We start from the raw sequence: 23,825 nt of genomic DNA on the forward strand, positions 1-23,825 counted from the left end.
TTTTCAAAGTAAACCACTCTTTTATCATCACTGCCACATAGTCATGCCAAAGAGTCTCATCCAAAAACATCTGACATAATCTTCTAAGTGCTACTACTAAACAACTCTTCATAGTACAGCAAACAGCTTAAGTACCAAAGTAGGTGTTAAGGTCCGGAAGCAAAGAGGGCCAGAAGGTGAAGAGGTGACCTCATCCTGATCACACAACCCACTGTTTGCCTCTAACATCTCCACCACCCACAAACAGCTGTTTGAAGATCTCCACAGCATCACAGAAATTCTCCCTAGTAACTGAATGGGGTCCTGATTGACAAACAGTGATGTACAGTAATTAACCTGAAAAATAAATTAGATTTCATTGAAGTCTGGTGAAATTCTTCTGTAAGAATTCTATATTAAAACTCAAGTGCAATGCATGCCCAAATATATTATTTTAGTAAATAGAAAAACCTTAAATATGAATGATAAAACAAAAAAAGGATGAAACAGAATGGAAGCCTAAGAAAATATGTATATAATCCAAAAACCTATTATAAAATCAGATACATTGACTAAGATGTATGATGATAAAATAGCCCTAGGACAGACATCAATGCTGTAAAGGTCTGTCTTGTACCTGCAAGTTTACTTTCCTTTCTGTTTTTTTTTTTTTTTTAGGAGATAAACCAATTTTATTGTCTATAACTGTATGTTATACAAGAATCTAGAAATAATGTTTGTCCAAAAAAAAAAAACTAAAATAAGCGAGAGGGCAATAGCAATACTTTAAATTTGCTATTCTTTTCCATGATATGACAATGATAAACATCTCAAAGCAAGTGTGTCTGGTATCAGAGCAGGTTTTATACACTGGCATAGAATTGAGTTTTCTGTGTCCTTGCTCAACTGGCTTTTGACAAAACTTTCGAGGTCCTCAAGGAAAGTAATATACTCCTGATGCTCCACGAATTCATCCACAAAACTACTGTCCACCCCTTGGTCTGCTAGCAAATCCATTAGGCGGTCTACACAAGTCCCAAAACAGAGAACATGTGCCCTCCCACTCAGACTTGCCAGTAGCTGCCAAGCTAACTTCCTTGACAAGAAATGTCCTGAGCTTCCTCATCTTCTCTAACCTCGTCTTCTGGATAGTGACAATCTAGTACAAGAGCCTTCTTGACAACACTCTTAAACCATGAAACTGGGAGCTGATGCCAACTCAGGCTCCTTTCCTCAACCTCCCTTGTGAGTCTTCTCTTCACCATCAAATGTTGGCAGGATGTTATTGTTAATGTTGAAAGTGACGATAATATTTTACCAAGACACTTCACACCAATTTAGCTTCTGTCCCTTTCACTTCCAGTTCCCAACCTCCAGACATGAAGATTATGCTTCTCTAAGCTTATCTGACACAACCAAAACCCTACACAAGTTATATCACCAACATCTATTCTAAGAAGAAAGGATAATGTGTTTATAATGGACAATGCAGACATCAATATTTATACAGGAGTCACTGGCCTCCTAAGAAGAAACCAATTAATGAAAATTTTTTATTGGCTAGCTCCCCTTACTACAAGCTTCAAGACAGCCAGGATTTTTGTATCATTCACTGAGATTCCCTAATGAAAACAATGCTTTCACATGTAGCATTTGCTTAACAAATACTTGTTAAATTATTGCATTTTCATTCTGGGAGTTAATTTCAGTCATCAAAAAGCTATCAACAGATTGTGTATGCTTTATCAGAAATGTTTAGGACCAGAATTGTTTTTCATTTGAGTTTTTTGGATTTTAAAATATCTGCATAAACTTTACTGTTTGAGCATCTCAAATCTGAAATCCAAGCTATTATGAAATATGAAACCTTTGAGCCTTATGTTGGTGCTTAAAAGTTTTGGGTTTCAGAGCATTTCTCATCAGGGATGCTCAATGTGTACTACAATCATCATCCCCAAATAAAGGGCATAATAATAGGTTCAGTTTTAGCCAAGCTATTTAACAGTTACCTTTGATTAAAGCTGAAATTAAGACTACTCTGGTTCTTAGGAAGTTATAATTAACTTTTATAAAATATCTGAAACAGTTCCTGAAATCATAGCTTAGTGTCTGCCTTCTTTTCTAATTTATTCACATGAATCAAATATTTTAAAACACATACCGTAAATGACAATGGTAATAATTATTTCTTATGGAAATCATAAGGTTCATACTCAAACACACATAAAAAAAGTATCACAGAAAAGTAACACTTAAACAGATAAAAGTCCCTGAATTCACTGCCTTAAATCAGATAAACACCTAGAGGGCATTGCTGATGATGCCCCCCTAGGCAAAAAAAAAAAAAAAAAAAAAAAAAAAAAAAAAAAAAAAAAAACGCCTGCAACCAAAGTGAGCTCTACCAGTAGTTTGCTCTTTCTCAGGTGTTTAAGAGTAGGGAAGGAGGGTTTCCAATAGTTAGGAGGGCCAGTGCAACCTGACTCAATTTTTCTGATTAAATCCTAACCAGACATTACATTTGCAGAAAAAGATCGACAGTAGAGGATTAAAATAACCTTTCATATTCCCAAAGCTTTCTATATTTCACCATCACAATTCTCATTACTCTGTGTTTTAAAAGCCTACATTATAAGCTCCATAAAGGACTTGTTTATAGCTGGAAGAGTACTGAGCACATACCAGGCATTCAACAAATATTTCCTGAATAAATACTGCCTAAATTCCCATAGAATTATAAACCTCATGAAAGCAGGGTTTTGATTGTCTTATTCACCAATTTCCCTGCAGGTGCAGGGTGAAATCACAGAAACCAATCAAAATCAATCTTCTTAATGAAACAATCTACAACAAGGAATCAAAAAAAGAGAATGGTAGGTGTTGGCCTAGCACTTAAGACACTCTTGTCCCTTATCAAAGTGCTTGGGTTTGATAGCCACCTCCAGCTTCTTGCTAATGTGAACCCTGGGAGACAAGGGGTGATGGCTCAAGTGATTGGGTTTCTGCCATCTACATGGGAGACTTGAATTGAGTGTCTAGGTCCCAGGCATTTGGGGAATAAACCAGCAGATGGGACAGGGATCCCTCCCTCTCTCCCCATCTCTCAAATAAAGTTAAAAAGAAAATTCACAGGAGCAGGCATTTGGCCTAGTAATTGTTAGTTATGGTGCTGGTGTTGTGGCACAGTGAGTAAAGCTGCTGCCTGCCACACCAGCATCCCATATGGGCACCAGTTCTTGTCCCTGTTGCTCCACTTCCCATCTAGCTTCCTGGTAATGGCCTGAGAAAGCAGCAAAAATGGCCCAAGTGTTTGAGATCCTTCCACCTATGTGGGAGACCTGGAAGAAGCTCCTGGCCCTGGCTGTTGCCACCATCTGGAGAGTGAACTAGCGAATGGAAGATTTCCCTCTGTGTCTCTCGCTCCCCCTCTCTAACTCTGACTTTCAAATAAAAAAATCTTAAAAAACAAAAAAAAAAAGATGCTAGTTTAAGACAGTCACATAGGAGCACATGGGTTGGATACCCGGCTCTGGCTCCTGACTCAAGCTTCCTGCTAATACAGACCCTAGGAGGCAAGCAGTGCTGACTCAAGTGACTGGATTCCTGCCACCTGTGTGGGAGACCGGGATTGAATGCCTGCTTCCAGCTTTGACCCTGGCCATTTTAAGTATCTGTAATATAAACTAGCAGATAGAAGCTCTTTCTCTCCCTCTTTCTGTGCTTCTGCTTCTCAAATGAATTTTCTCTAAAAGGGGCCTATATAAGTCTCAAATCCATAACCTCAGCTCCCTTACAGCATGATTTAATGAACAAAGATATGAAGTTTCACTTCGTAATCATTAAATCCTCTTCACAAACATTCTTACCAAAAACTTCAAAAAGGGGGTGGATATTTGGTCTAGCAGTTAAGACATCTGCAATCCCATATCAGAGAATCTGGGTTTGATACCTGTCTCCCACTCCTGATCCAATTTTCTGCTAATGTGAACCCTGGGTGGCAGAAGTGATGGCTCAAATAACTGGGTTCCCACAGCCCCTGTGAAAGAATCATATTGAGCTTTAGGCTCCCAGGTTTGGCTCTACTCAGGCCTGTCCAATGTGGGCATTTAGGGAGTAAACTGAAGGATGGGAACTGTTTCTCAAAAAGAAATCATTTTTAAAAAGAAGTCAAATATTGATTATCTTTATAACCATCTCTAAACTTTGCTCCTCAATATTTTATCTCAAATAATCCACATTACTAGATCCCAAAAACTAAGAAATCATTATTTGTGCCATAAATATATCCACACCAATCATAACTGGAGAAAATTAAAGAAAAAACAAATGCCAACAGGTACTCAAAGCAGTCAAATGCTATGCCCCAACTAAACTTAAAATAAGATATCCTTCAAAGTTTTTTAAGACAAAGAATCTCTCACACATCAACAGAAGTCAATTATGACATTTCTCTGGGACAAATCACTCAAAGAAAAATGCAAAAAAAATTTGTTATTTGCTCTGAAATGTAACTTAAAGATCAGCATAAGATTGTCAATTCTAAGTCAGCATGCCAAGAGTCAAGTCAAATATGATTTAAGGAACTGTCTGATACCAGTAGTGAATAGCTCTGTTTTAAAATAGGAAGTTACTAAAGAGCTTCCGCACAAAAAGGAAACCATCTCAGAGTAAAGAGACAACCCACAGAATGGAAGAAAATATTTGCAAGTTATACCTCTGACATGGGGTTAATAACTAGAATATATAAGGAATTCAACTCAATAGGAAAACAAAACACACACACATAAAAACAAATAATCCAATTTAAAAATGGGCACTAGATCTAATCATGTCTCAGAGGAAGACATACAAGTGACCAACAGGTACATGAAAAAATGCCCAGCATCACTAATTATCAGGAATATGCAAATAAAAACCACAATGAGATACCCCCTCACTTCAGTTAGACTGGTTATTACCAAAAGACAACAAATGCTGGATAGGACATGGAGAAAAGGGAACCCTGTACACTGTTAGTGGGGATGTAAATTAGTGTAGCCATTGTGAAAACAGTATGGAAGTTCCTCTGAAAACTAAAAATAGAACTACCATATGATCCAGCCATCCTACCACTGGAGATACATATATATTATATATATATATATAAACGGAAATTAAATCAATGTCAGAGACCTCTACACTCCCATGTTTAGACTATTCACAATAGCTAAAAAGTGGAAACAACCTAAGTATTTATTCACTGATGAATGAATATAGAGAATGTGGTACATATTCAGAACAGAATACTACTCAGCCATTAAAAGGATGTCATATCCAACAACATGGATAGAACTGGAGGTCATTATGTTCAGTGAAATAAGCCAGGCATAAGACAAAAATCACATGACCTCACTTATATATGGAGTCTTCAAAAAAGGTGATCTCAGGGCAGGCATTTGGAACTCAGAGTGGATAGTCCACATTTTGGAGTGCCTAGGTTCAAGTCCCAGGATACCATCTCCACTTCCAATTCCAGCTTCCTGCTAATGGGCACCCTAAGAAGAAGCAGGTGATTACTCAAGTACTCAGGCCCATGCCACACACATGAGAGACCCAGATTGGTGCTCCTGGCTTCAATCTGGCCCAGCCCCAGCTGTTGCTGATATTCGGGAAGTGAACGTGTGGATTTCTGGAAGCTCAGTCACTCTGTCTCTCACCTTTCAAATACATACAAATTTTTAAAAGATGTATTTATTTCTTTGAAAGTCAGAGTTACAGAGAAAGAGGGAGAGACAGAGATCTTCCACCCACTGGTTCACTCCACATATGATCCCAATGGCTAAGGATAGGCCAGGCCAAAGCCAAGAGCTTCTTCCAGGTCTCCCAAATGGGTAGCAGGGGCCAAGCACTTGGGTCATCTCCACTGCTTTCTCAGACACATTAACAGAGAACTGGCCAGGAAGTAGAACAGCCAGGACCTGAACTGGCACCCATATGGAATGCCAGCATCACAAGCAGTGGCTTTAACCACTATATGACAATGACAGAACTATATTTTTTCAATATTTATTGGCTGTGATTTCTGGGTTCTTCATGAGATTCAAAAAAATCCTTATTTAAGTCAAACAAGCTTTGCTATCTGATTCCCCAGACCACGGAAGATTTAAAATTGGGAAACAGAAAGCCGTATTAAGGAAGACTCTGGGAAGCAGTGGTGACATAAGTAATTAGGTTCCTGGGAAACCTGAATGGCATTCCCAGCCTCCAGTTTCAGTCCAAGCCCAGACCCATTGCAGGCATCTGTGGAGTGACCCAGTAGATAGGCATATTTTTTTTTTTTTCTGTTTCTCTACCTCTCAAAAAAGCCAGAATTTTAAAATAAGAAATTCAAAGACCAGCTAGACAATAAACACTAGCCAATCCTTTGTAACTGCATTACAGTACCTAAAATACCATTTCTTTCTAAAAGGAGTCATGACTTGCCAGAAAAATAGCTGACTACAAGACTAGAGGGGACAGCATAAAAGATAAGTCTACGGGCTGGTGCTGTGGCATAGCAGGTAAAGCAGTCGCCTGCATTGTCGGCATCCCAAATGGCCACCTGTTCAAGTCTCAGCTTCTCTTCCAATCCAGCTGTCTACTTATGGCCTATAGAAACAGAAGATGTCTCAAGTGCTTGGGCCCCTGCACACACATGGGAGACCCATAAGAAGCTCCTGGTTCCTGGTTTCAGATCAGCCCAGCCATTTGGGGAGTGAACCAACAGATGGAAAATCTCTCTCCCTCTCTGTAACTCTTTCAAATAAATAAATTAAAAAAAAGATAAGTCTAGAACATCTTGAGAATCAGAAAGCAAGGAATATCCCTAAGGTCAGGAATCAGGAGCTAATTTGAAGATGCTTCCACAGACCAAAAATGGGAAAATGCAAACATAAAAAAACCTAGTATCTATGGCAGACAGAAATATAGCAAACACATAAAAATCAGTGAGTTCTATACTAAAATAAATTTTAAGTGACTTCATTCTTTAAGATTTTTATTTATTTATTTGACAGGTAGAATTACAGACAGTAAGAGAGAGACAGAGAGAAAGGTCTTCTTTCTGTTGGTTCACTCCCCAAATGGCTGCAACAGACGGAGCTGCGCCGATCCGAAGCCAGAAGCCAGATGCTTCCTCCTGGTCTCCCACGCGGGTGCAGGGACCCAAGCACCTGGGCCATCCTCCACTGCTTTCCCAGGCCACAGCAGAGAGCTGGACTGGAAGAGCAGCAAAAGGACTAGAATCAGTGCCCATATGGGATGCCGGTGCCACAGGTCAGGATTAACCTAGTATACCACGGCGCTGGCCCCAACTTCATTCTTCTAATTAACTATATTCAAATGGCAGAGGGAAATCTTCCATTTGCTGGTTCACTCCCCAAATGCCTACAATAGCTGGAGCTCAAGCCAGGCTGAAGCCAGGAGTCTGGAACTCCATCTGGGCATCCCACATGAGTGGCAGGGACTTAAGTCCCCAGGATGCACATTATCAGAAAGCTGCGTCAGAAGTAGAGGAGCCAGGACTCAAATTAGGCACCGTGATATGGGATATGGGCATTCCAAGTGGTGGTGTTTTAAGATTTATTTATTTACTTGAAGGCAGAGTTACAGAGAGATTAAGAGAGAGTGAGAGAAAGAGAGAGGTCTTTTATCCACTGGTTCACTCCCCAAATGGTCATAATGGCTGGAGATGAGCAGATGCAAAGCCAGGTGCCAGGTGCCTCTTCCAGGTCTCCCAAGAACTTGGGTCATCTTCTACTGCTGGATTGGAAGTGGAGAAACCAGGACTCGAACTGGTACCCATATAGGATGCTGGCACCGCAGGTAGCAGAATTACCCACTATGCCACAGTGCCGGCCCGTCAAGCAGTGTTTTAACTGTTGCACCAAACACTTGCCCCCTCCATGACCTTCAATTTAGAGGATACACAGAAGAAAAAGAAACATGCTGAATAACACTAAAAGAAATACGTAATCAGCGCTTGTGTCAATCTCAGTAGGACAAAAGGAAAACTGCAAAGGAAAAAAGAAAAGGGAAAGTGAATGCACAGCTTAAGAGACTGAAAGGACAAAGCAACCAAATGCAATTTCATGGATCTTACTTATTTTTAAGAATTTATTTATTTTAAAGGAAGAATGACAGAGACAGAAAGCTTCTAACCTCTGGTTCACTCTGCAAATGGCTACAACAGCCCAGAGCTGGGCCAGACTGAAGGCAGGAACCGCAAATTCCATCTTCATTTCTCACGTGAGTGACAGGGACCCAAATACTTGAGCTATCTGCTGCTGCTTTCTGAGGTACATTAGCAGGGAGCTGGATTGGAAGTGGAGCAGCCAGGACTTCAACTGGCACTCATATGAGATTCCAGCATTGCAAGCAGCAACTTAACCAGGATGCACCACAACACCCTGATCTCATTTAAAAACTGTTTTAAACCAGCATCTGTAAAATGAAACTTATGAAACAAGTATATCTGACTAGATATTTATGAAATTATTGTTAAATTTCAGGTCTTTTTAAGATTTATTTTATTTATTTGAAATGGCCACAATGACCAGGACTGGGCCAGCCTGAAGCCAGGAGTTTCATCCAGGTGTCCCACATGGCAGCAGGAGTCCAAGTACCTGGACAGCTTTCTGCTGCTTTCCCAAGCCATTAACAGGGAGCTGGATGGAAAATAGAGCAGTTGGGACTTGAACCAGAATCCAAATAGGATGCCAGCATTTAAGGCAGCAGCTTAACTCACCAAGCCACAATGCCAGACCCCAAATGTGATTTTTTAAATATTAAAATAAAGAGAGAAAAGGGAAAAGCACACCAACACAAGGTAACAAACAACAAGGAAGACCATTATAACACTTTTTATAACCATCTGGAGTCATCTGGTATATGGAAAAAACAGTCCCACAAAAACAGCTATTGAATGAACTACTATATTACAGCAAGCACCATGTCTAATGCTTGTAATAACCACCATCAGTCATCATGAATAAGTTAATGTCACACACATACCGTTTAAGATGACCAGATGTCCAAATAACAGAATACAATGCATTCACGTCTATATTTATACTTGCTAAGAAGGAGAAATGATCATGAAATCGTTAGTGGAAAAAGACATGGCTGATTTTGCTGCCTAAATGTATTTTCTTCACCTAATACTTCAATCCCCAACACACATGCCCTCTAACAGTTCCCTGCACTGAGACAATTGCTGATTGCTTAAATATAGAAACAGGATAGGAAGACAATACTCAATGATTCCCACAGACAGCAAATACCCTCAAACTAATTTACATTAATGATCTAATTCATATGCTTAATTTTTTTTAATTTTTTTACTTATTCATTTGAGAGGCAGAGACACAAAGAGAGGGTTTTGATCTGCTGATCCACTCCCCATATGGGAGTCCACAATGACTGAGACTGAGCCAGGCCAAAGCTAGGAGCAGTGAACTCACTCAACCCAGGTCTCCAACATGGGTGGGCAGGAACCCATTTACTTGAGCCATCACCACAGCCTGCCAGGGTCTGCATTTACAGGTCGCTAAAGTCAAAGGCTACATAGCAGGTATGAAACCCAGGTACTCCAATGTGGAATCTGAACCACTGGATTATATAACCACTGCAACACATGTTTTACTATATGATAATATTACAGAGTTCTAAAATTATTAAAATAGAGAATCATGAGTCAGAATGACATAAGCCAAGCTTTCATTTGAACTTTATTTAAAAATATATATTCTTACAGGCTATAGAACACCTTGAAAAATATGTTTGCTTACTCAAAATGAGAAGGCAAATACAAACTCTCACATGAACTTCATTTAAAATTACACAACAAATGCATGCATGTTTTTATGGGCTGAATTATGTTCCTGTTAAATTCCTATAATTAAGTCCTAAATCTCAGCACCTCAGAATGATTGTCTTTTCAGACTGGATATTTAAAGAGGTGGTTAATTAAAATGAGGTCATAATTGGCAGGCCCTAATCCAACATAACCAGAGTCCATGTCAGAAGAAATCTGGACATACATAGACACACCAGGGATGTTCCCATGAAAAGACCATATCAGGGGCTGGCGCTGTGGTGCAGCGGGTAAAGCTGCTGCCTGCAGAGCCGGTATCCCGGCTCTCCAGTTCAAGTCCCGGCTGCTCCACTTCCAACCCAGCTCTCTGCTATGGCCTGGGAAAGCAGTAGAAGATAACCCAAGTCCTTGGGCCCCTGCACCTGCTTGGGAGACACAGAAGAACCTTCTGGCTCCTGGCTTCAGATGGGTGCAGCTCCGGCCATCGTGGTAAATTGGGGAGTGAACCAGCAGATGGAAGAACTCTCTCTCTCTCTCTCTGCCTCTCCTCTCTCTCTGTGTAACTCTGACTTTCAAATAAACAATAAATCTTAAAAAAAAAAAAAAAAAAAAAGACATGGAGGGAGGCTTTAGAGGGAAAAAAAAAAAAAAACAAAAACCTGCTGACACTTTCATCTTGAACTTACAGCTTCCAAAACTGTGAGAAAATACTTATTATTTAAGACACCCAGTCTATGATAGTTTATTGTGTATGATAGCAGACTAGTATACAATTAAACAAGATTTGGGATGTATACAATGAAAAACGTTGTGTTATTTGGCGGCAAAATTGTTGTTTTCAAAGCTGTTGCTTTTTCTATTAATGTTTTTAAATGAGGGGAAAAAAAAAAAAAAACAGACCAGGCTTCTTCCCTCCTTAGAGTTCACTTCTAAAGCTATTAAGTGCAGCAGAGCAAGGCAGATGTGTAGCAGAGAAGCAGCCCAGCACAGAACACCAAAGCCTAGTATAGGGTGTTAACACTCAGATGGATCAAATAGGAAGTCTGGCACAGGATGCAGAAGCCCAAATGGGATGAAGAGTCTGCACAAGAGGGCAAGAACAAGCAGTCAGGAGTCAGAATCTGAGCAGGTGAGCAAGCAGGAGACAGTGGGGACAGATTAATCACTCATTAAATAAATGTTAAATATAACAGAAGCCAGGTTTCTCTCAGTTGGTGAAAGTAGTTACCTTTAAGAAAAAGAGAAAACTAAAACGAACCCTGTGCTATTGTAAAAAGAAATACATGAGGGCCAGCACTGTGATACAGTGGGTAAAACTGTTTCTTGTGGCACCAGCATCCCTTATGGGCTCCGATTCAAGTACCAGTTGCTGCACTTCTGATCCAGCTCCATGCTAATGCATGTAGGAGATGGCCCAAGTACTTGGACCTCTGCACCCACATGAGAGACCAGGAAGAAGCCTGGCTTTAGGTCAGCCTAGCTCAGGCTGTTGAGGCCATTTGGGGAGTGAACCAGTGGATGGAAGATATCTAACTCTGCCTTTCAATAAAACAAACACAAAAAAATTCCCTTGTTTTGACCAGTTCAAAAAGGACTCCAACAACAATGAGCACAACTATTGCATAGAATTTGGCTTGTAAATACCATTCCATACAAAAAGAACTAGAAAAATGGCTGATTGCAAGGCCAGAGAGGAGGAGTATAAAATGAACTAGAACCATCTTATGTCAGATAGCAAGTCCTCAAAGAATGATGGAACCACATGAAAAAGTACACAGAAGCCAGTTTGAATGGGTACCCACCAGCCAAAACAGTACTAATCTGAGTATCAAAATAAACAGTAATGGATTATAACTCAAAGTTCATACAGATAAAAATAAACTAATGAACTGAAGGTAGCAGGAGCAGAATATTTACACAGTTGCAAAGCATGGCCTATAAAATACTTACTAGTTAAAAGTAAAAAAGCAAAGCAATTGATAGTGGAGAAGCCCTGCAGACACTACCTTAATCGAATGACCAGAATGGACATCACCAATACTAAGACAAATCAAAATTATATGCCACCTGATAGGACGCAATGACACAAACACAGCTTCAATTCGGTGGTAGTTCTTCCAAAGACATCTGACTTAAATATAATCAAGAAGAAATACCAAATGTAGGGACCTTCTACAAAACAACTAGCCTGTAATCTTCCAAAGTATAAAAGTCATGAAACCCAAGAAAAGATGGAGTAACTGCCCCAGACTACAGAAACTAAAGAAACAACTAAATAAAACACGTAATTTTGACTGGATCCTTTTGCCACAAAAGACATTACTAAGACAATGAAACCAGAATGGGTCTGGGGAATAGACAGTAGCAATCAGTTAGTACTTACTGTGTTCTGACACAGCAGGTCAAGAGACTGAGGCTACTCCATTTCCCTATGAACGCAACCTAGGAGGCAGCAGATCATGGCTCAAATACTTGGGCCTCTCCTACTCACATAAGAGACCCACATGGAGTTCCTGGTGCCTGGCATTGCCCTGGCCTAACCATGACTGTTGTCATTTGGAGAGAACCAGCCGATGACAGGTATGTCTGTCACTCTACCTTTCAAAAAAATGAAAATAATAAACTTTTTTTAAAAGATTTATTTATTTGGAAAGGCAGAGTTAGAGAGAGAGAGAGAAAGAGACTGACTGACTTCCATCCACTGGTTCACTCCCCAGATAGCCACAATGGCCATAGCTGTACCAATTTGCCCAGGAGATTGGAGCTTCCTCTGGGGTCTCCCATGCGGGTGCAGGGGCCCAAGGACTTGGGTCATCTTCTACTGCTTTCCCAGGCCATAGCAGAGAGCTGAATCAGAAGCGGAGCAGCCAGGACTCGAACCACCGCCTTTGTGGGATGCTGCCACTGCAGGTGTGGCTTTTCCTGCTATACCACAGCACTGGCTCCAATATATGAACATTTTAAAAAATATTTACTTCCTGGCTTTCTTGGTTGTGATATGGTCATGGAGGAATGTCCTCATTTAACATAAATAAACATTAAATGTTAGATTAAGTTCAACAACTGAATTCTAAAATTGTTCAATATAAAGAAGCTAAGTAAGCAAACTCAGCACTCCCTGAACTAGGTAAAGGTTAAAAACACATCTATAGAGGGCAGTCATCTAAATGACTGAAACAAGTTGGGTGTAAAGCAGGGATGCTCACCTTATATACCACTAAGTATACCCTTCATACAACTGAGACTATCTGGAATATGAGCCAAGTAGCAAGATCATTCAACTTTTCAATAGAAATCAAAGATTCAGGTTTTTATGTGAGATTTCCTAACTTTAAAAACACTCAAAAGAGTCAAACATGTCTGTCAGCTAAGTCTGAACCACAGCTGCCTCTGGCCCAGAGACATGTTTCTCAAATTAAGGCCTGGAAAAATAAAAGGAAGCCAGATGATTTATCCTTGGATTTATCTCAATGGTGCTATGGAATTTTCTGGGAGATAGAATAATTCTATATTTTTACAGCTGCATTATGGAGTATAATGCAAACTTCATATTTTTAGAAGAAATTTATTTAAAAATAATTTCAAGGTCACAGAAAAGGTGCAAAAACAAGAACAGTACAGGGATGGACATTGTGGTACAAAAGGTGAAACCACCACTTGGGATGCCCACATCCCACACTGGAGTGCCTGGGATAGAGTTTCAATTCCTTTTCCACTCTAGCTTCCTGCTAATGCACTTGAGAGGCAGCAAATGATGGCCTAAGTACTTGGATTCCTATCACCCACACTGAAGGCCCGGACTGAGTTCCTAGCTTCTGGCTTCAGTCTGGCCTAGCTTGCCCCAGTTGTTGCTGGCATTTCAAGAGTGAACAAGTGGATGAAAGATCTCTCTCTCCTTCTCTGTTACTCTGCTTTCAAACAATAAATAAATCCCCCCCCCCCCCGAAAAAAAGAGTACAATGAACACTCATACCGCTTTTACCAAATTTACCTGTTGTAAACCTTTTACCCATGTTTTATTTGCACACATGCAGGCACCCTCCCACTCTCTCTATATATATACATATATGTATATACATAAATATATACATGTGTGTGTAACTATATATTCACATATATAAAAAAACATGCAAGGGGGTCAGACCTGTGGCATAGGAGATTAAGCCTTCACCTATAGTGCTGGCATCCCACATGGGTTTGAGTCCCGGCTGCTCCACTTCAGATCCAGCTCCTTGCTAATATGCTTGAGAAAAGCAGCAGAAGATGACACAGGTGCTGAACCCATGTGGGAGACCTGGAAGAACCTCTGGGCTCCTGGCTTTTGCCTGGCCCAGCCATCGCGGCCATCTGGGGAGTGAACCAGCAGATGATATGTAACCCTCTCTCCTTCTTAGAAAACCCATATCCCATATCGGAATGCCTAGGTTAGAGTTCCAGCTCTGCTCTTGATTTCAGCTTCTCTAATGCCCACCCTGGTAGGCAGCCAATGATGGCTCAAGTACTTGGGTCCCTGTCACCCACATGGGAGACCTGGACTGAGTTCTCAGCTCCTGGTTTTGGCCTGGTCCAGCAACGATTATTGCAGGCATAGCAGAGCAGAGATCTCTGGCTCTTTCTACCTTTCAAATAAACAAAAAAATATATCAATATTAGATTTTTTAAGATTTATTTATTTTTTTGAATGAGTCAGAGAGAGAGAGAAATCTTCCACCCAATGGTTCACTCCCCAAATGGTCGCAATGGCAGAGCTGGGCCAGGCCGAAGCCAGGAGCATGGAGCTTCTTCCAGGTCTCCCACATGGGTCAGAGGCCCAATGACTTGGCCAGCTTATTTTGCTTTCCCAGGCACATTAGCAGGAGCTAAATCAGAGTTGTAGCAGCCAGGACTTGAACCAGTGCACATATTGGGATGCTGACACTGTAGACTGTGGCTTAACCTGCTGTTGTGTCACAGCGCCAGCCCCGATATTTCATGTTTTTAGGCACCCTTTAAGAAGAAGTTACAGGGAGGCCAGTGCCGTGGCGTGCCAGGTGAAGCCACCACCTGCAGTGCCGGCATCCCATATGGGCGCTGGTTTGAGTCCTGGTGGCTCCACTTCCGATCCAGCTCTCTACTGTGGTCTGGTAAAGCAGTGGAAGATGCCCCAAATTCTTGGGCCCCTGCACCTATGTGGGAGACCTGGAGGAGGCTCCTGGCTTTGGATCGGCTCAGCTCTGGCTGTTGCAGCAAATTGTGGAGTGAACCAGTGAATGGAGGACTTCTCTCTCTGCCTCTCTGTAACTCTGCCTTCAAATAAATAAATAAATCTTCAAAAAAAAAAAAAAAAAAAAAAAGGTAAGTTACAGGGGTGGGGCCAGTGTTGTGTAGCAGGTAGAATTGCCACCTGCGAAGCCAGCATCCTAATGGGGCACTATATCATGTCTCAGCTGCTCCACTTCTGACCTAGCTCCCTGCAAGTGCCCTGGGAAAGACAGTGGAAGACGGCCCAGGTGTCTGGACCCTGGATACCCACTTGGGAGACCTAGAAGAAGCTCCTGGCTCCTGGCTTTGGGCTGGCCTAGCCCTGGCTGTTGCAGTCATTTGGGGAGTGAACCAGTAGATGGAGGATCTGTCTCTCCCTCTAACTCTTTCAAAATAAATAAATAAATAAAAAGTTACATTCATCATGGCTTTGTATCCCTAATTTCAATATGTATTTCAGAAAACTAAAAATATCACCTTAGGGCCAGCACTGTAGAATAGTGAGTAAAGCTGCCACCTGTGGTGCCAGCATGCCATATGGGCACTGGTTCAAATCTGAGCTGCTACTCTTCAAATCCAGTTCCCTGCTGACGGCCTGGGAAGGCAGCAGAAGATGGCCCAAGTCCTTGGGCCCCTGCAGCCACGTGGGAGACCCTAGAAAAAGCTTCTGGCTCCTGGCTTCAGATCAGCCCAGCTCTAGCCACTGCAGCAATTTGGGAAGTGAATCAGCGGATAGAAGACCTCTCTCTCTGCCTCTGCATCTGTAACTCTGCCTTTCAAATAAATAAATAAATAAATCTTTTAAAAATAATTATCTTATATAAATTTAGGATAATTATTCACTTCAGTAAGTTTAACATTAACACTTTTATCTACCATGCATATTCTGATTTTGCAAAGTCTATCAATATCCTTAATAGCATTCTTCCTTTAATACAGGATCCAGTCTAGGGGGGAATGTTGTGCCTGGGATCAAGTCCTGCCTCTGCTTCTAATGCAGCTTACTGTTAACGCACCTTGGGAGGCAGCAGACAATGACTCAAGTACTTGGGTTCCTGACACCCAAGTGGGAGACCCATATGGTTCCTAGTTTTGGCCTGGCCCAGCTCAGCTGTTGCAGGCATTTGGGAAGTGAATCAGTGGATGGAGGTTCTCTGTGATTCTGCTTTTCAAATGAATACATAAATATATAAATAAAAAAGATCAAGTCTAGAATCAAGTATTACAATTAATTATCATATATCTCTAGTCTCCTTTAATCTACAACATTTTCACAACCCTTTTTTTTGTCTTTATAATATTAGCATTAAAGTGTACACACACACACACACACACACACACACACGGGGTGGAGTTGGTGGGGGGGGGGGGCAGAGATTTGGTCTAGCAGTTCAGTTAGGACACCTGCATCCCATTTCAAAGGGCCTAGGTTCCAGTCTCAGCTCCACTGTCCATTCCATTTTCCTGCTAATGCACATTCTGAGAGTGGATGATGGTCCAAATACTTGGGCGCCTATCACCTATGTGGGAGTTCCAAACTGAGTTCTCGCTCCTGGCTTTAGCCTGGATCAACTCTAGCTATTGCAGAAATTTGGGAGAGTGAACCAGAGGATAGAGATCTATCTCTCTCTCTCTCAAATAAAAAACATAGCACCCCCATATTTAAAAGGGGGGGAGGGGTATTCCTCATTTGGAGTTCCAAGTTTCTCCATGATTAGACACAGGTAAAACATTTATGGCTAGAAAATAAAAGTGATGTGTCCTCCTCAGGGCATCATATCTCAAAGCACACAGCGTCCACTGGTGTTATTTATTTTCATTGCACATTCAAGGTGTTGTCTGATTTCACTACTATATTCAGAGTTAACAGGTTTTTTTTTTCCTTACAACTAATAACCAATATGTGAAGATGTCAAAAACTTCCTGGAAGGGGCTGGTGTGGAGCACTGGGTTAAGCCACCACTTACAACCTTGGCATCACGTACTGGAATGCAAGTTTTTTTTTTTTTTATCTTTTATTTAATGAATATAAATTTCCAAAGTATGACTCATGGGTTACAATGGCTCCCCCCCCCCATACCGTCCCTCCCACCCACAACCCTCCCCTTTCCCACTCCCTCTCCCCTTCCATTCACATCAAGATTCATTTTCGATTCTCTTAATATACAGAAGATCAGCTTAGTATACCTTAAGTAAGGATTTCAACAGTTTGTTCCCACACAGAAACATAAAATGAAAAATAATAAATGATTTTTTTTAAATGATGATGAAATCAGATCAGACCTATTGTCATGTTTAATCCCAGTGAGAGTCAAGTTGGGAATTGATAATTTCTTTTCTTTTTTTTTTTTTACAGAAGATCAGTTTAGTGTACATTAAGTAAAGATTTCAATCGTTTGCACCCCCACAGAAACACAAAGTGAAATATACTGTTTGAGTACTCGTTATAGCATTAAGCCTCAGTGTACAGCACATTAAGGACAGAGATCCTACATGAGGAGTAAGTGCACAGTGACTCCTGTTGTTGACTTTACAAATTGACACTCCTGTTTATGGCATCAGTAATCTCCCTATGCACCAGTCATGAGTTTCCAAGGCTATGGAAGCCCCTTGAGTTCTCCGACTCTTATCTTGTTTAGACACGGTCATAGTCAAAGTGGAGGTTCTCTCCTCCCTTCAGAGAAAGGCACCTCCCTCTTTGAAGACCTGTTCTTTCCACTGGGATCTCACTCACAGAGATCTTTTTGCCAGAGTGTCTTGGCTTTCCATGCCTGAAATACTCTTATGGAATGCAAGTTTAAGATACTAGAGTGCCGGTTCAAGTCCTAACTGCTCTGCTTCCAATTCAGATTCCTGCTAATGCACCTGGGAACATGGCAGATGATGGCCCAAATGCTTGGGGCCCTGCCACTCATGTGGGAGACCTACATGGAGTTCCTAGCTCCTGGCTTCAGTGTGGCTCAGCTCTAGATGTTGCAGTCATCTGAGGAGTGACCCAGCAGATGGAAGATCTCTTTCTCTCTCTGCCTTTCAAATAAATAAATTAAAAAAAAAAATGATTTTAAAGTTCCTAAAAAATGGAATGAAAGATACTGTGAGGGACAACTATTTTGCCTAGTAGTTAAGATGCCAGTTAAACAATGTATACATGTATTAAAACCCCACATGGCACACTGTAAATATGTACAGTTCTTATGTAGCCGTTTAAAAAAAAATTTTTTTTTTTGACAGGCAGAGTTAGACAGAGACAGAGAGAAAGGTCTTCCTGCTGTTGGTTCACCCCCCAAATGGCCACTACGGCCAGCGCGCTGTGCCAATCCGAAGCAAGGAGCCAGGTGCTTCCTTTCTGGTCTGCCATGCGGGTGCAGGGCCCAAGCACTTGGGCCACCCTCCACTGCCTTTCTGGGCCACAGCAGAGAGCTGGATTGGAAGAGGAGCAACTGGGACAGAACCAGTGCCCCGACTGGGACTAGAACCTGGAGTACCGGCGCCGCAGGCAGAATTAGCCTAGTGAGCTGCGGCACTGGCTGCTGTTTAAAATTTTTAATGATGATAATAAATGAAAGACATCCACATCCCAGATCAGAGCACCTGGGTTCAATACCTGGCTCTAGCTCCGGACGCAAGTTTCCTGCTAATGCAGAACCTAGGAGACAGCAGTGATAGCACCAGTGATTGGGTTCCTGTCACCCATAAGGAAGACTGAGTTCCCTGCTCTAGCTTCAACCAGGTACCCCCAAACCCCTATCCAGCCCAGGCCTAGGCAGGAATTTGGGGAATCAATCAATCTGTCAAATAGTATATATTTTTTTTAATTTAAGAAAGATTTTCCATGAACTTTGAGTTCTCTTCTATATAGGAGGAAATTTAAAACCATGTATACTTTCTGCTCTACATCAAATATTCCCTTATATTGATGATTCCTGTCTGAACCAGGCCAAATTGTGATTGCAAAATAATATATGAATTATTCATATGAGTAACCATATGAATTTTAAAGTTAAATAGACTTCAACTTTTGGCTACACTCCCAGATCCCTTAGGGATAAGCACTCTCTCCTCCAATCTAGGAGCACTATAATGCAATGGTTTGAGAGTGCAGGAATAGATGAGGAACAGCTTGGGGGAAAGGGTTACTTGAGCCATGCCTTAAAGCCTGGGTAGATTTTAAATAGCTAATAAAGAAGTAAGGAGCCAGTCAAGACACAGACAAGTCTATCACAAAAATTAAAAGAACAATACTATAAATCCTGTTTCAAAACAAAGAATCCTTTTGCAAAGTAAATATCATACCCTGTGGGGAGCAATCCGGACTAGACTGAGTTACTGGAATTAAGACTTATTCTATGCATCTGCTCTCCCACAATATGGCGCTGGGAGAGAAGTAAACAGCTTCCGCACAGCTGCCTCCAGTTCAACCAATAAACTGTAGGACTTGCTCCTGATTGGAGAGCAGCGTACTCGGCGTGTGGGCAGCCGAGTTAGGATTGGCGGAGGAGGACTATAAAGGAGGAGAGAGACGGCATGCACGAGGGAACATCTATGGGGAACATCTAAGGGAACCCGTGCAGCCCCCGAGAAAGCCGGCCGGCGGTGTGCCGCTCCCCTGCGGAAGTGGGGAATGTGGCCAGGGGGAACTGCCCTTCCACGGAGGTGGAAGGGACAGTAGCCAACCCGGGAAGAACCAGCAGCAAACCCGGGGAGGGCCGAGCAGACGAAAGAACAGCGCAGGGTCCTGTGTCGTTCCTCCACGAAGAGGGGGAGCGACAATACCCTATTCTAACAATTTTATAACGCCACGTTATACATACTGAATCTGTCTGAATTACACTGATTCTAAATCTCTCTCTATATAAATCTTCTTAATGAAACTGGTATTGACCATTTTCTAATTATTATATTCAGATTCTATTTTTCAAAGACATGATATACAGTTCACTGTAATTTCTGATTAAAGTTTTCATGTATGTTAACCTCAGTCTCTCAAAGATAGGAATTGCCTACTAAAACTAATTCATATGATTATGACCCACAGAAAGAAACTATATACAGCTAACTGAAGAAAATATACATATAGCTGAAATTAAAAGCTTCACAAAGCATTATATAAGGAAGAGCACTATTATATTTTTTCTCCTTTCCTTTTTGTATTTTTATTTTATTTATTTTTTGACAGGCAGAGTTAGACAGTGAGAGAGTGAGAGTGAGAGTGAGAGAGAGAAAGGTCTTCTTTTCTGTTGGTTCACCCCCCAAATGGCCGCTACAGCCAGCGCGCTGCACTGCACCGATCCGAAGCCAGGAGTCAGGAGCTTCTTCCTGGTCTCCCATGCGGGTGCAGGGCCCAAGCACTTGGACCATCCTCCACTGCCTTCCCAGACCACAGCAGAGAGCTGGACTGGAAGAGGAGCAACTGGGACAGAATCCAGTGCCCCAACCGGGACTAGATCCTGAGATGCCGGTGCCACAGGTGGAGGATTAGCCAAGCGAGCTGCGCCTCGGCCTTTTCCCCTTTCTAATGTTGGTTTTGACCACTACTAAACTGATTTCAAAATCCATTAAATACATTATGCACATGAGTTGCACTGAAAACCCTACTCCAGAAATTGACACAGAATTCTTTATCAGATTCCCAATAAAGTCAGAACGATTTTCACTCATTCCAGGTGAAATTTAAAAAGTTACTTAAATTTTAACATAACTTTTATTTATTCTGAGATTATGCATTACTTTTTGGTCTTCAATGTCCAAAATTACAAAATGATATGTATGTGAAAGTGAAGCTTATTTTATTACCAACTACCTACTAATTCCAACTTTTTTCCTCCAAATCTTAATGGATCATGAAATCTCAACTGTTTCTTTTCAAAGACACTTGAGAGTTTCAGCTTTTAACAAGTTTATATTTGTCTTAGGGAAACAGTTATAACAAGTAATAATTACTTCTACCTTGTCACTACAGAAAAAGTTATTCTGTGGTAAATGCTCTAAAAGTGCTCCTATCAAGTGTTCAAGGGTGAATACTTTGGCCTAGGAACAATGGAATTGAATAAGGATGAATTTTTACAAAGGAAACAATGTTTGAGTTGGGCCTTGAAGGCTAATAAAAATAATCACAAGGATGAAAAGTGGCAACCCAATCTGGGGAACAAGATAGAAGTCCTTCTCAACAGAACATACTGAAAGACAATACAAAGAGCTAACAGAGGACTTGAGAATGAGGCTAAGGTGTTTGAATTTATTTTGTTAGGAAGGTCATAAAGCAAGCAGACAGGGTGAATGGCACAATTGAAGCTCAGCTTTAGGAAGATTAATCTGAGGGCCCTGTACAAAATAAACTAGACAGGTGGAGATTCTCGAGGCTATGCAATAATCCAGGCACAGAATTATAAGTATTTGAACGATGATAGTGGAAAAGGAAAGTAAGGGATGAGAAAAGGTGACAAGAATTGACAAGTCTTAGAAGAGATTTAAATGTAATAAGTAAAAGTGGCGAGGAATCAAATGGTTCAGGGATTTCAAGGTTGACTGACAGTCAGAAATAAGGAAAACAAGCTAACTTGGAAGACACGTTTAGATTCATGTGTTAGATTTTGATATACCAGTCAGTTATAGAGTCAATAATGGAGTTATGGAGTAGGGGGGAAAGAACATTTAACACTACCAAAAAAAAACTGAGTAAAAGTTTAAAACAAAAGCTGGTATCCAATAAAAAGAAACCAGAATGCAAAATTATGTGTATGGTATGACTTTAACTATTAAAAAACTAGGGAAAAATAGTTAAAAGGTGGGGCCGGCACTGTGGCGCAGCGCATTAACGCCCTGGCCTGAAGCACCAGGTTCAAGAGGCTGCTCCACTTCCTACCCAGCTCTCCGCTGTGGCCTGGGAAAACAGTAGAAGATGGCTTAGGATCTGTGCAGCGCTGGCCACTGTGGCCAATTAGGGAGTGAACCATCGGATGGAAGACCCCCCCCTCTCTCTCTCTCTCTCTGCCTCTCCTCTCTCTTCTTTAAAGATTTATTTATTTTACTTGAAAGTCAGAATTACACAGAGAGAGTCTTCCATCCGCTGATTCACTCTCCAACTGGCCACAACAGCCAGAGCTGTGCCGATATGAAGCCAGGAGCTTCTTCCAGGTCTCCCATGCGAGTGCAGGGGTCCGAGTACTTGGGCCATCTTCTGCTGTCCCAGGCTGTTAGTAGAGAGCTGGATGAGAAGTGGAGCAGCTGGGACTTGAACCAGCACCCATATGGGATGTTGGTACTACAGGCAGTGGCTTAAAACAGCATCAGCCCTTTGAACATTTCTTAACACGCATGCAACCTAATACTTTCATGGACCAGTACTGTGCTTGGTTGTCCTTATGGGAAGGACAAATAAGAGATATGCTTCTGGCCAGCGCTGTGGCTCACTAGGCTAATCCTCCGCCTGCGCGCCGGTACTCTGGGTTCTAGTCCTGGTTGGGGCGCCGGATTCTGTCCCGGTTGTCCTCTTCCAGTCCAGCTCTCTGCTGTGGCCCAGGAAGGCAGTGGAGGGTGGCCCAAGTGCTTGGGCCCTGCACCCGCATGGGAGACCAGGAGGAAGCACCTGGCTCCTTGCTTCGGATCGGCGCAGCACGCTGGCCGTAGTGGCCATTTGGGGAGTGAACCCAGAAGGAAGACCTTTCTCTCTGTCTCTCTCTCTAACTCTGCCTGTCAAATTAAAAAAAAAAAAAAAAAGACACGCTTCTTGTTTTGTAGAGCTTACTGTCAACTTTTAAATAGGCATTTACTCATTTTTTTTATCAAGTCTAAGTAAAATACCAAAAATGGGACAGCACTGTTTCTAAATGCTATGCTATTTATCAAATAACCTCTTTATTTTTCAAAAATATTTTATTTATTTGAGAAGTAGAATTACAGAGGAGAGACAGAAAGAAAGGTCTTCCATCTACTGGTTCATTTCCCAAACAGCCTCAATGGCCAGAACTGGGCCAATCTGAAGCCAGGAACTCCTGGCTCCTATCTTCGGATCGGTCCAGCTCCTGCCACAACGGCCATTTTGGGAGTGAACTAGCGGATGGAAGACCTCTGTCTCTGCTTCTGTAACTCTTGTCTTTCAAATAAATAAAAAAACTTTTTAAAGAAATGTTCAAGTTAGGGACCAGTGTTGTGGTGTAGCAGGTTAAGCCACTGCCTGTGATGCCAGCATCCCACGTGGCACTTCTGAACCAGCACCCTGCAAAAGCACCTGGAAAAGCAACAGAAGACAGCCCAAGTGCTTGGGCCCCTGTACTCCCGGGAAGACCCAGAGGAAGCTCCAGGCTCTCAGGTTGGGCACAGCATAGCCCCAGCAGTTGCAGCCATTTGGGGAGTGAACCAGCAAATGGAGAAGTGCGTTCTCTCCGCCTCCCCCCCCAACTCTGCTTTTCAGATAAATAATAAATCTTAAAAGAAAAAAATGCTCAAGCTAATCCTTGTTATAGACTGTGTACTATCTAAGAGTTACTTACCACTCATGTCATCTTAGGCAACTTAAGCCTACTTTGAGCCTTTTAAGAGGCAACCAGTAAGAAACTAAGAAAAACCTCTCCTCAAGATGTTTTTACAGGAGAAACATTTTCATGTGAATATTTTAAGGAATGCTTTAGACTAGATTAATACTGAAAATTCACATATTGCATTATTCCTGCAAGTAAGCGAAACTATATGTGTGGTAAGAAATTATAGTTCTCTCTTTGCTTTTCAAATAAATAACAAATAAATCAACTCTAGGGCTGGTGTTGTGGCACAGTGGCTT

At 41.6% G+C, this 23,825-nt stretch overlaps 1 protein-coding gene and 1 pseudogene across 7 annotated transcripts in view; both read right to left on the bottom strand.

The window, feature by feature from the left end:
• On the bottom strand, positions 1–23,821 carry LOC127488809 (complement component 1 Q subcomponent-binding protein, mitochondrial pseudogene; annotated as a pseudogene).
• Positions 1–23,825, bottom strand: part of EML4 (EMAP like 4) — a 180,354-nt gene that overhangs the window by 152,058 nt on the left and 4,471 nt on the right. The gene's annotated exons all lie outside the window — the stretch shown is intronic.

This window comes from Oryctolagus cuniculus, chromosome 2 (assembly GCF_964237555.1).
Source record: "Oryctolagus cuniculus chromosome 2, mOryCun1.1, whole genome shotgun sequence".
Lineage (NCBI taxonomy): Eukaryota > Metazoa > Chordata > Mammalia > Lagomorpha > Leporidae > Oryctolagus > Oryctolagus cuniculus.